The sequence below is a fragment of the Ruditapes philippinarum genome, unplaced genomic scaffold (assembly GCF_026571515.1).
Source record: "Ruditapes philippinarum isolate M1 unplaced genomic scaffold, ASM2657151v2 ctg1774_1_1_1_1, whole genome shotgun sequence".
Lineage (NCBI taxonomy): Eukaryota > Metazoa > Mollusca > Bivalvia > Venerida > Veneridae > Ruditapes > Ruditapes philippinarum.
In genome coordinates this window covers 267940-278209 of record NW_026853357.1, presented here as the reverse complement: position 1 = coordinate 278209, position 10270 = coordinate 267940, and the positions used below count along the sequence as shown (strand labels likewise).

The following is a 10270-nucleotide window of genomic DNA, read 5'->3' as shown; positions in this document are numbered from 1 at the left end:
TTAATAGTGTTTGGATGTTTTACTGTAAACCTGTATTAAGAGACTCCCTGTCTTATGTGACCTTCTTAAGAAAGTCCCCTGTAGGGTCACATAAGACAGTTTTGACTGTATTTATAGCAAGATGTCCGGCACTTATAATTACCTAAAATGTCTGCTGACAGTGTTCTTTCATAGATTATAGTCACAGATGAAACATTTTGATCTTTCTGAATGTCAGATGTCATATCTTTTTTACAAGTAGCTTCAACGTCAGGTGAAGTTTTAATTTTGTACCGAGCCCCAAAGTTAATCCTTAATAGTCTGATCCTTAGGCAAGGCAGCATTTTACTGTGACCATTGACCAGAGATATGTGGTGTCTGAGATGGTCAGTTTTATCAGAAATCAAGTGAGATTTATGGATGGTCACCTTCAGAGAAATTGGTTATTTCTGGGTAGTTATCCAGAAAAAATAGGTTAGGGATATAGACCACTGAGATATGATAAAATCTTAAAATCTGCTTAGATTAAAATAAATAAACAAACAAAGGAATCTTTAAAGCTTTACCACCTATTTTTGGCTGAAAAAACTTTGCATTTTTTTAATACATACAAGTTTTCAAGAAAAGACCTCATTCTTTATTCTGAGATACAAGTAGAGAATAGTCTAGTTCTCTGTCTTAAAAAAAATCTATCATACCAGTTTACCAGGTGTGTCAGGAAACAGGTTTATGTGTTCATTTTATGTGTGGTAAGAACATGTTGGTATGTCTTTTGGTAGATAACGCCCCTGTATTATCTTCCTGTAATATTGTAGGCTTATTATAGCATGCAGACAAGAAAATACATGTTTCTAATTAAAGTAAATGAGTGATTTATTAATAAGAAATACTAAAAGTTACCAATGGGCAGTCGCAGCAAGGTGAGTGTGTAGGGAAGTGCCTTGAGGTTGGTGTTGGGATGTGTTGGGTTATATAGAGGGGTGACTCCAGTGAATGCAAGGATAATGGACTTTAGGTTTCTAAGGCTACAAAACAGTGGAGAATACTTTCAGCTGGCAGTTTAAAGCACTGCTATTAGCATTTGATTGTCCATGCCAAGGGGGCCATAAAATGATATTCAGTAAAAGCTCTTGTTTTTTTCCATGAGAAAACAGAATTCCTTCATGTTCATGCCATGATTTTATAGCACTTAGTTTTGAACTCTTAATTAACCATGGTAGACTTGTTACAACACCTGTAGACTGGTAAATATTTTCTGCTTTATTTATGTACAATAGATAATTGTGTGTGTGTTAGATTTAGATGGTGTTGATAAATTGAAAAAGAAATCATATCAAGCTATTGCCTGAATTTGTCCGCCGTGCTTACCCAGGGATTCCTGGTTGAATCCTCGGGCAATGTGAAATGATTTCTGTGTCAATTTATCTCATACATCAAGTCTAATGTTCATTTGTCTCTTGAAAACAAGTGAGATTAGTAATCTGTCTTTTGCTGGGTCCAGAAAAAATGGTTAAAAACCACTTAGATATTAAGGCCAAACAATTGTTTTAAAAATTCAGCATAAAGCAGTCTATGCGAAAGTCAATTTTTTTTTCAGGCCACAAGGACCGAGACCGGACTTAGGTTTATTTCCGGCCCGGATGATATTTTTCCGGCCCAGACATTTCAAGCATTATGTTATAATAACTCGGTTGAATGTAAAAATGATTGTCTTTCTTTAAATTAGTGAGACTATAAATATAGAAACATAAGAAGATGCTGACCAATTGAAATAACTTAAGCAGGGTTCTCACTAAGTTTTTAAAAAGAGGAGTCCTTGGACTCCCAAGCACAGAAAAAGCTTTTTATTCAGGAAAATGGTAGTATGTCCCAAATGGAATACATTGAACCATAAAAGTGATTGAAAAGATTTGAAATATAATTTCAAAAACCCTACATCATCAGACCATTATGCTGTTTTCTTCCAGATTCACTCCACACACCCCCCACCCATAAGTAAATATTCATTGTATGTGACAAACACATACTGGTAAATACCTCCTTCTCAACTAATGTGAACAATATCTTTAGTAATTTTGATTCTTAAACTACATTTAAGTGTTATTACACACATTTTAACAAAACAAAGTTTCCTTTTAGTTTCGATTTTTTTAATGATAAAAAGCGGCATCGCGAAAATATGTGACAATTGAAAATTTGTCTGTTTCCTACAGAAACATTCACAATTCTACTTGTTGTTGATTTTGATTATATTAGATTAAATATTTTTTGATTATTTTAAGATTGTAACTCATCGGCTATTTCAATAGGCATCATAAAACAAAATTTTCAAATCTGTAATTTACGGCAAAATTTAACGTTGTTGATGAAACTTTTTGAAGACAAAGCTAACTTGTATTTATTTGACAGGTACAAAATAGATCTAAGGTTGGTCAATATCTTCTTTAATAAATTCTTTGCATCACCGGGTACTTTTTATCAATCATGTCATTGATATTTTTGACTTTTTAAAAATTTTATTCGGACATGAGGACTGACGGAAAGGAATTTTTCTCGGACCGCATGATTTTTATTCAGCCAGGACCGAGGACCGACGGACTTTCGCACAGACTGCATAAAGGCCAAAGAACAAATAATTGAAATATAGCTGAATATTTGTGGCATTTGAGATTTAGTGGTTAGGGTAATGACTTCAAACCACTTGCCCAAGTCACTGCTCTGTGGGTTTGAATCCCAACCAAGGGACTTTAGATTCTTTCAAATGAGGAATATATCCAGCATGATTATGGAATATTGGTGGTACTTTAGTTACTTGGGTGCCTGTTCTGTGTCTGACATAGTGCAAGAAGGGGCACCTCAGTGAGGTCTTTCTGCAGTTAAGCTGGAAAGTCATAGGACCTTTACTGTATTAATTGGTGCATTTTTAGGTAAAACCCAACCAAAAAAAGGACTTTTTAAGCTGTATATTTTTTTCATCTTGTGTAATGTTAATTGGTATATTTAATTGTTTGATAAGTCAATTACTGTGACATACAACAGTTGCTGGGATGTTATCAATTAAGTACATTTCCTGTCAATGAAAACTAATTACGCTGCTATATTTACAGCATGTTTGAAGGTGGATGCAGTAAAATATAAGTAGGAAGGTGATAAAAACCTGTACAATTTTGTTTGAAGTGCTGTTGAATAAAAGGTTCATTTAGTTAACTCCTCTTATGTATTATTATGTATTAAAGTGTATAAAGCTATAATTATATCTGCCGTAAAAGTTCTTGTTTGAATTTTGAAGAAAAAAAAAGAACTTCCAAAATACCTGTATGAAAGAAATATGTTTGTATATTTCCTTAACACTGAAATATCGCACATATGCACAAAATCATTGCAAAACTGTAAAATATCCTAATAAACATACCAGCATAATTTTTTTTCCATAAAATTTTATTCTGTTAACATACAAAATAAACTTGTGTGATAAATAACAGATACGTTCAATCAACTCTTTGGAGAATTGACCATAAAGATGAAATTAATTGTGGGAACAACAGAATTATACAGTAAGTAAAATAATTTAGATAAAGCTTTATAAGTAGTAAAACTTCAACTCTGTATGCACAGCAGAGAGGAAAATATTACAATTTTGTGTTTACTGTAGACAAATGTTCAACTATTACATAATAAATTATTTATCTTCCATGATTGCTAAACATATGTTTACAAAATGCACGATTTATATTAGAAAACTGTTCAGACACTTAAGTTATTATCTTGTCAATCCCAAAATAGAATTAAGTTATAGAGGCATAATTATTAATGAGAAAACCAGGAAACTGCAGTGTTTATAGTTTCTGAAAGAGGTTTGTTATTTTAACACTTTAAAGTGTATAGTGTCTAAATAATTTAAGGTCTTATTTTCTGCTTGAGTTTAATGACCTGAGCAGTCTCTCACTTATATGTTCAGTTGGTCAGTGTTTAAATGTTGAAATCCCTGGAACAGCTCCAAATTCAAAGTAAGACAAAAATCTGGTAAAAGGGATGATTCCCCAACACCCACACCACACCCCTAAATTCCCCCATCCCCAACCCCACCCCCAGGAAGGCTTGGATGATTGAGTATGTTCATTACACAAATGCAGCAGGGTAATTGATAAATAAAAGGTTTAACATTTGCCTGATCTAGGTGATTAAAAAAAAATCAGGGATCACACTAGATCTGGTTTAATACAGTCTATTACTTGAGCTTACATGGTCACTTCCTCCAATAGTGGACTTTGGAAACAATGGTAACATATTGATTTCCCCTACCCCCAATGAAAATACTCTATATAAATGGCTGCTTAGTCTCCACTGATGGTAGATAATTATAAAATTTCTAATTTTATGAAAAGAAAAATTATACGTAGGATATTTAAAACAAAAGTTTCATAAATGAATGCTCACATCATATTTACAGAGCTAAATTATTACAGTTATGAAACTTCTAGGAAAAATCTAAATATATACTTATGATGATTAGAGAAAATTACATGTAATATCATTTATTATTGGGAAGATAATGAGTGTTTTATGGAGAAAGAAAGAGGGGCACAATGTATGAATGAAGTGAAGTGAATGAGTAAATGAATGTTTATACATGGAACAATGGTTGTTTTATGTATACATCATGTACTTACCAACGCCTAGGCTCCTACCAGTCTGTCAGTCTACAAGGGAAAAAAACCCTGCTTTTTCTGAGATAAGAAATAAAAAATGCAAGTGAGTTTAAGAGGCAAACAATGTATCTGATCAATTTTTACTGACAGATCTAGTGGTGGTGTTTTCATGTTTACACGTTCTTTCCTGCCGTTCTTTCATGGTCTTGAGATTTACAATAGATCATGCAGATATCTCTGTACAGTCAGGCTCCTAGCTCAGCAAAGAATGTTGAAGAAAAAAAGCTTTTACAAAATAAAAAAGAAAAAGAGTGATTTTTCTTCAGTGAAACATGTTTGTTTTTATTTCTCAATATAAACAATTAATGCTTCACTCAATAGAATTAATGGTAGACATCAATAAAGATGTTTTGAATTTGCTTAAAGTTATTATCTTGATGATGAAATAAAAGCAACTTATCAGACAAAATATAACACACTATTTTCATGGATGTGACAAGCTGGACAAAATCTTTTTCTTGGGAAAATATCCATTGACAGAATAGCTAATAGTGCCAACAAATGATCTGCTGGCACAGGTCACATGGGTAGAATCTGTTGCTGCCATCAAGAGAACAATTATATATTATAATCCTGTTAAATTTGAGTTTTAACATTTGTAAAGCCAAATGGAATAATTTGCCAAAACTTTTTCTTGATGCAGCAACATTTGAGCTATTTCAAGTAACAATTTGGAAAAAGCCTACAAACTCTTTTGTGTACTTTATATAACATAAATATAAAAATTGGAGAATGTTTAGTCTTTGGTTAAATATATGTATTGTTGTGTTAAATATATGTATTGTTGTGACTTAATAAAGTTAATTCAGTCTAGGATAAACAGGATAAGAGCTGAGCATCTTTCAATCTTTTTTATTTTGCTTATTCTCTGTTGATCTATTTCAATGACTTGGCAGTTTTGTATATCATTTGTTCAATTTGGATGGTGAAGAAAATTCATTGCTGTATAATTGAGTGCTATAAACTATTATAAGATGGAGAAAATCATGAAATGTGATCAGATAAATAAAGTCATGAATCATATCTTGCTAATGAAGATGTTTGCTGACTGTAATTCAGCTCATTCGCTTGGCAAAGATGTCCCTAATTTCATTATTCCATCCGAGTGAAGCATGAAATTAATCCCGGTGACTGGTCACAGCTCCCCGTAGGGCGAGAAATGGGCCCTGGTAATTGATCGACCACACTTAAAACGCATGCAGCCATAGTTGTGTCCACTTAAAGAGACAGGCGGCTAAAATGACTCTGCCTTGTTTTGTCAGGTCTTATAATATGCCAGTGTCGGGGGGGAATTATGGGACATGCCAATTATTTGTTTGGCATCAAAGTGACAGAGTTATGTTTCTGAAGCAATTTGTACATGACAAAGGAAAAGAAATTTATTGTTGTTTGGTTTCCTTAAATTCCAGAATTAGCATATAGCCCAAGTTAATAAACTTATAAGACTGTCATTAATATGCTGCAAAATTAAATAGGGTTTTATAATAGTTATATATCGCATTGTAAGACTGTCATATAAATGCAATATTACAAGACTAAATATGGGTTGATACTTTTTGAATTACAAGATTGTCCAATGTAAATGCAATATTACAAGACCAAATATGGATTGATAATTATTGGGTTATAAGATAATGTCATGAAAATACAATATTATAAGACTTAGAATATGGTTTGATAATTATTGACTTACAAGATTGTCATGTAAATGCAATATTATAAGACTGAATAATTATCAGGGTTCAAAATTATTAGATCATAAGATTTCATGGAAACACAATATTATACAATATGATGAATGCACTCCAGTTATACAGGCTGAAAACTCAACCAAATGAAGAAATGCTCTTTTGAATCTATTTAAATTAGATTTTAATCAACCATTTCATTATATATTTTCCAGATCATACAATAGTTGAGGTGACAATTCGTGTTCAAGACAAGAACGATGAGAAACCGGTGTTTCGGAACAAACCTGTACCATTCTTGGCGACCGTCTCCACCAACCCTGGTCTCGGTGAGAATGTATACACTCTGTATGCGTACGACCCAGACGAGAATTCACGCCTTCAGTATAACCTTGAATCAGGTAAATTATGTTTAAATTGTTATTTTTGTAATATTTATGCAGAGTTTGTTTTAGTTTGATTGTGTTGGAAGCTATATGCTTATAGAAACACTTCGGAATCCGTTTCTGGAACGAGCTGGTAGATCTACTGAGGGTAATGTAATAGAGGCTTGATATGTTCATCATGGAAAACAGCAAAATATAAAGTTGCATGTTTGTCAATTGACGTAAAGGTCAGATGAATAGTAGATTCTTTGATTTAGAATTATGTTGCATATATCATACAGTCAACAATATGTAGACATGTTATTGTATTTTATTTTTTCAGGATTATTTATCAATTTTCTTTTCAATGTGTTTTCAAATAGTTCATGTCCATATCAATGTAATTAAGTACGTCAACTGTGACAGACTTGCTAAAAGAACGTAGGGGATATTTTACCTTAATTGCTACCTGAAACTTCCAGTAATCTGTTCCCTATGTAAAACAGTTATATTCCTGGGGTTTTCTCTTCTAAAACAGCCAACTTCAATTGATTTCCTACATTTATACCACAGACATTGTATTATCATTTTGACCAGAAAATCTATTGAAATGAGGCACATACAGAATTTACTCTGTGCACTGGCACGGCTTGACTGTATATGAATTTTGCATGAGAAATAGTGCAATATCATTGAAACCCTTTTTTTGTTTAAGCTAAATTACAAATGGTCTGAAATTAGGATAACTTACACATTTACTATTATAGCTCTGGCTCATTACTTAGAATCTTCTGCCATGTGTAATTAGGATTCATCTTAAATTCTAGGAAATTATAGAAATTTATTACACTAGGTTACCTTATAGGAAACTACAATGAGTCTTTTAAGAACTACTTTAATGCAATCTGAATAGCTGTCAACGGCATCTGTATCCTAACGACTAAAACATAGTTCCAACAGTGAATCTTTTACATTTGTTTAACTCTAAAGAATAAATGTACAATGTTTATTGAAGTCAAATGAAGATAATGATGCAAAATGGTAATTGAGTAATCAATGCTAACAAAATGTTAGGGCAGGTCGAAGGGGAATATGTTTATACATTGTGCTATAAATAGCACACCTGTGAAATTTCTATGATATGTTTAAGTATAAATAACACACCTGTTACTCGGTATTCTTTATATTAATGTGCTTTTCATACTTCCATACATATATACTTATTGTAATAGTTTAGAAGTTACAATGAATATTATTTGTTGAATTTAAAGGGTATAAAAGATATATATTATAAAATATTTTTATAAAATTTATCAATAGTAAAATTATATTGGTTCCATAACCTTATGGTTCAATTCTCGAAAAGGGTTGTAACATACAATGTCTCTGTTTAATAATTTAGCACACATAAATATTGTACATAAACAAAATAAAATGTTCAGCAACAAAATATTGTGCACTAATTAAGTAGTGTTATCTGTTTTCCATTCGCCATTCTTTTTTAAGGCATTTTACTTCCATATTTGTTTCATACATGCATTTTGGAAGTATCCTTTCTTAAAATTAAAACAAACAATAATTTTTGAAGCAGATATATAGCATTTATGCATACTGTTACTATAATTATTTGCATATGTAAGATTTTTTTAAGAATTTTAAGATCGCGGCCAAATCTCCATACCAAGCATCAACAGTCTGTATATGTAGTCGTTTTGATCGTCTATGATTGTCTATGATTTTCCAATAACTAAAAAAAAAAAATTGTGTTCAAACATTCATTAGCATCAGCGTGAAATCCTATAGTTTCCTTAATGACAACAAAACAATTGCTTGACTGTCTCCACAGGGTTTTCTGTTATCAGAGAGTAGTAGTGATGGATTGATCCCTGTATATCATGATGGATTCTATGAAAATCCATGCCTCTGTGACAATAGCATGATAATGGAACATTTTCATGTTTTTTTCTCTCATTAATGGAGCAGGAAATCGAGATTCTTTTGTCATAATTGAAGCCAATTTTAGATATCTTTCAAGCATCTGTTTACATTGACTTTAAATCAGACTTTATAAGGATTTATTCTCCAGGATTATTCAGGTGCATCCTTAAAAGGTCATTTGTACTTGAGACATAAATATTGTGAAGTCTTTCTAAGGGGGTTGTTTTATAAAGATTTTTTAAGGGTGCTGGGAAAATGAAAATAGTTCACAACACGGAGGTGGTTGTTTTATAAAGTTTTTTTTTTAAGAGTGCAGGGAAAATATACAAAATTGTTAAGTCATATACTTGGAGGAGACATCAATGGCAAAATATTTTTACCCTATTATACATGTACATGTATTATGTTATATAACAGCTGAATAATCTAGGAGAATAATCCATATAAAGTCTGATTTAAAGTTGACTTCAATGTAAATATCTATGTAATAAGTCAATATAGGCTGCTTTTAATATGGAGTAGTCGTTTGTTAATTTAAGAGGTTGCACTAGAATAATGCACCCATTATATTCGCATTTTACACATAAGTCAATGCCTGGGTTTACTTTACCTTGATAGCATCGAGGACCTGTCCTGTTCTATCATTTCGTAATCACCACAAAAGTCACGTATTCTGGGAGTTTAACTTTTATTTGGCGCCAATGCTATTATAGTTGTATGGCGTTATGCTTCAAGCTTTACTCGTGGATGAAGACCTTAGGTGGCCCTCTGTTCATTGCTTCAGCCATGTGTATTTGATGCACCTGAGCATTATTAAACCACCAATGTTTTGTTTTACTTAAAAGTTAATGTTCTTTCCTTCCTCCACCTTCTATAATAGTGAAGAGTTCTCTTTGAATTTCTGTGCACTGCAGACACATTTATCACACGGAGAGGTAGACTTTTATCATTTAATAGGATATATGATATTTATCATTATGATATATGATATGCAATGTGATGGGTAATGATATAATTTGTCTGCAGTGCGGGACAGTTAATCAAAAAACTCTTAAAATAAGCGATGTTACTGTTAGAGGAGAGGAGGCTGCATAAAGAAAATTGTAATATCTTAAGATATTAGCTTGTCATAGCAGTCAATTACATGGCTGTTGGCCATAAACTTGTCATTGTTTCGGTGTTTAACACTCTCCTGTCCAAACTCACTCTCTCTCATTCTCCTAGCTCTGTATCATTAAAAGCTACACTAAGCTACAAGTTATATTAACAAGTCAAGGTCAGCAACAGGTCAATATAGAAATGTTCGTCTTTCTGTACAAGGGAAGCTAAGACCTTTATAATGACAATTAAGTGAATATGAGAGAAAAACAACATCAACATTACTGTCTGATTGTAGTTATATCAGGGTTGTTGTCACTGAATGAGAAAGATGATATGAAAACAATAAAGACTTTTACAGCAGCATGCCTTCAGATTCATGCTTATATTTTTATGAAAAATTTTATGAAGATTTTTTAAATTTATTAAAAAATTTCATGAAATGACATCAAATGAATAAAAAAGTAATTGACACATTGCAAACGGCACTAAA

At 32.2% G+C, this 10270-nt stretch overlaps 1 protein-coding gene across 1 annotated transcript in view; it reads left to right on the top strand.

Moving 5' to 3' along the window:
• The first annotated feature begins 6619 nt into the window (after nt 1-6619).
• The window catches only part of LOC132736625 (neural-cadherin-like), a 46165-nt gene continuing 42514 nt past the window's right edge, over nt 6620-10270 (top strand). The window contains 1 exon segment of the mRNA XM_060723788.1: nt 6620-6777. The gene's annotated coding sequence lies outside the window, so the exon portion shown is untranslated.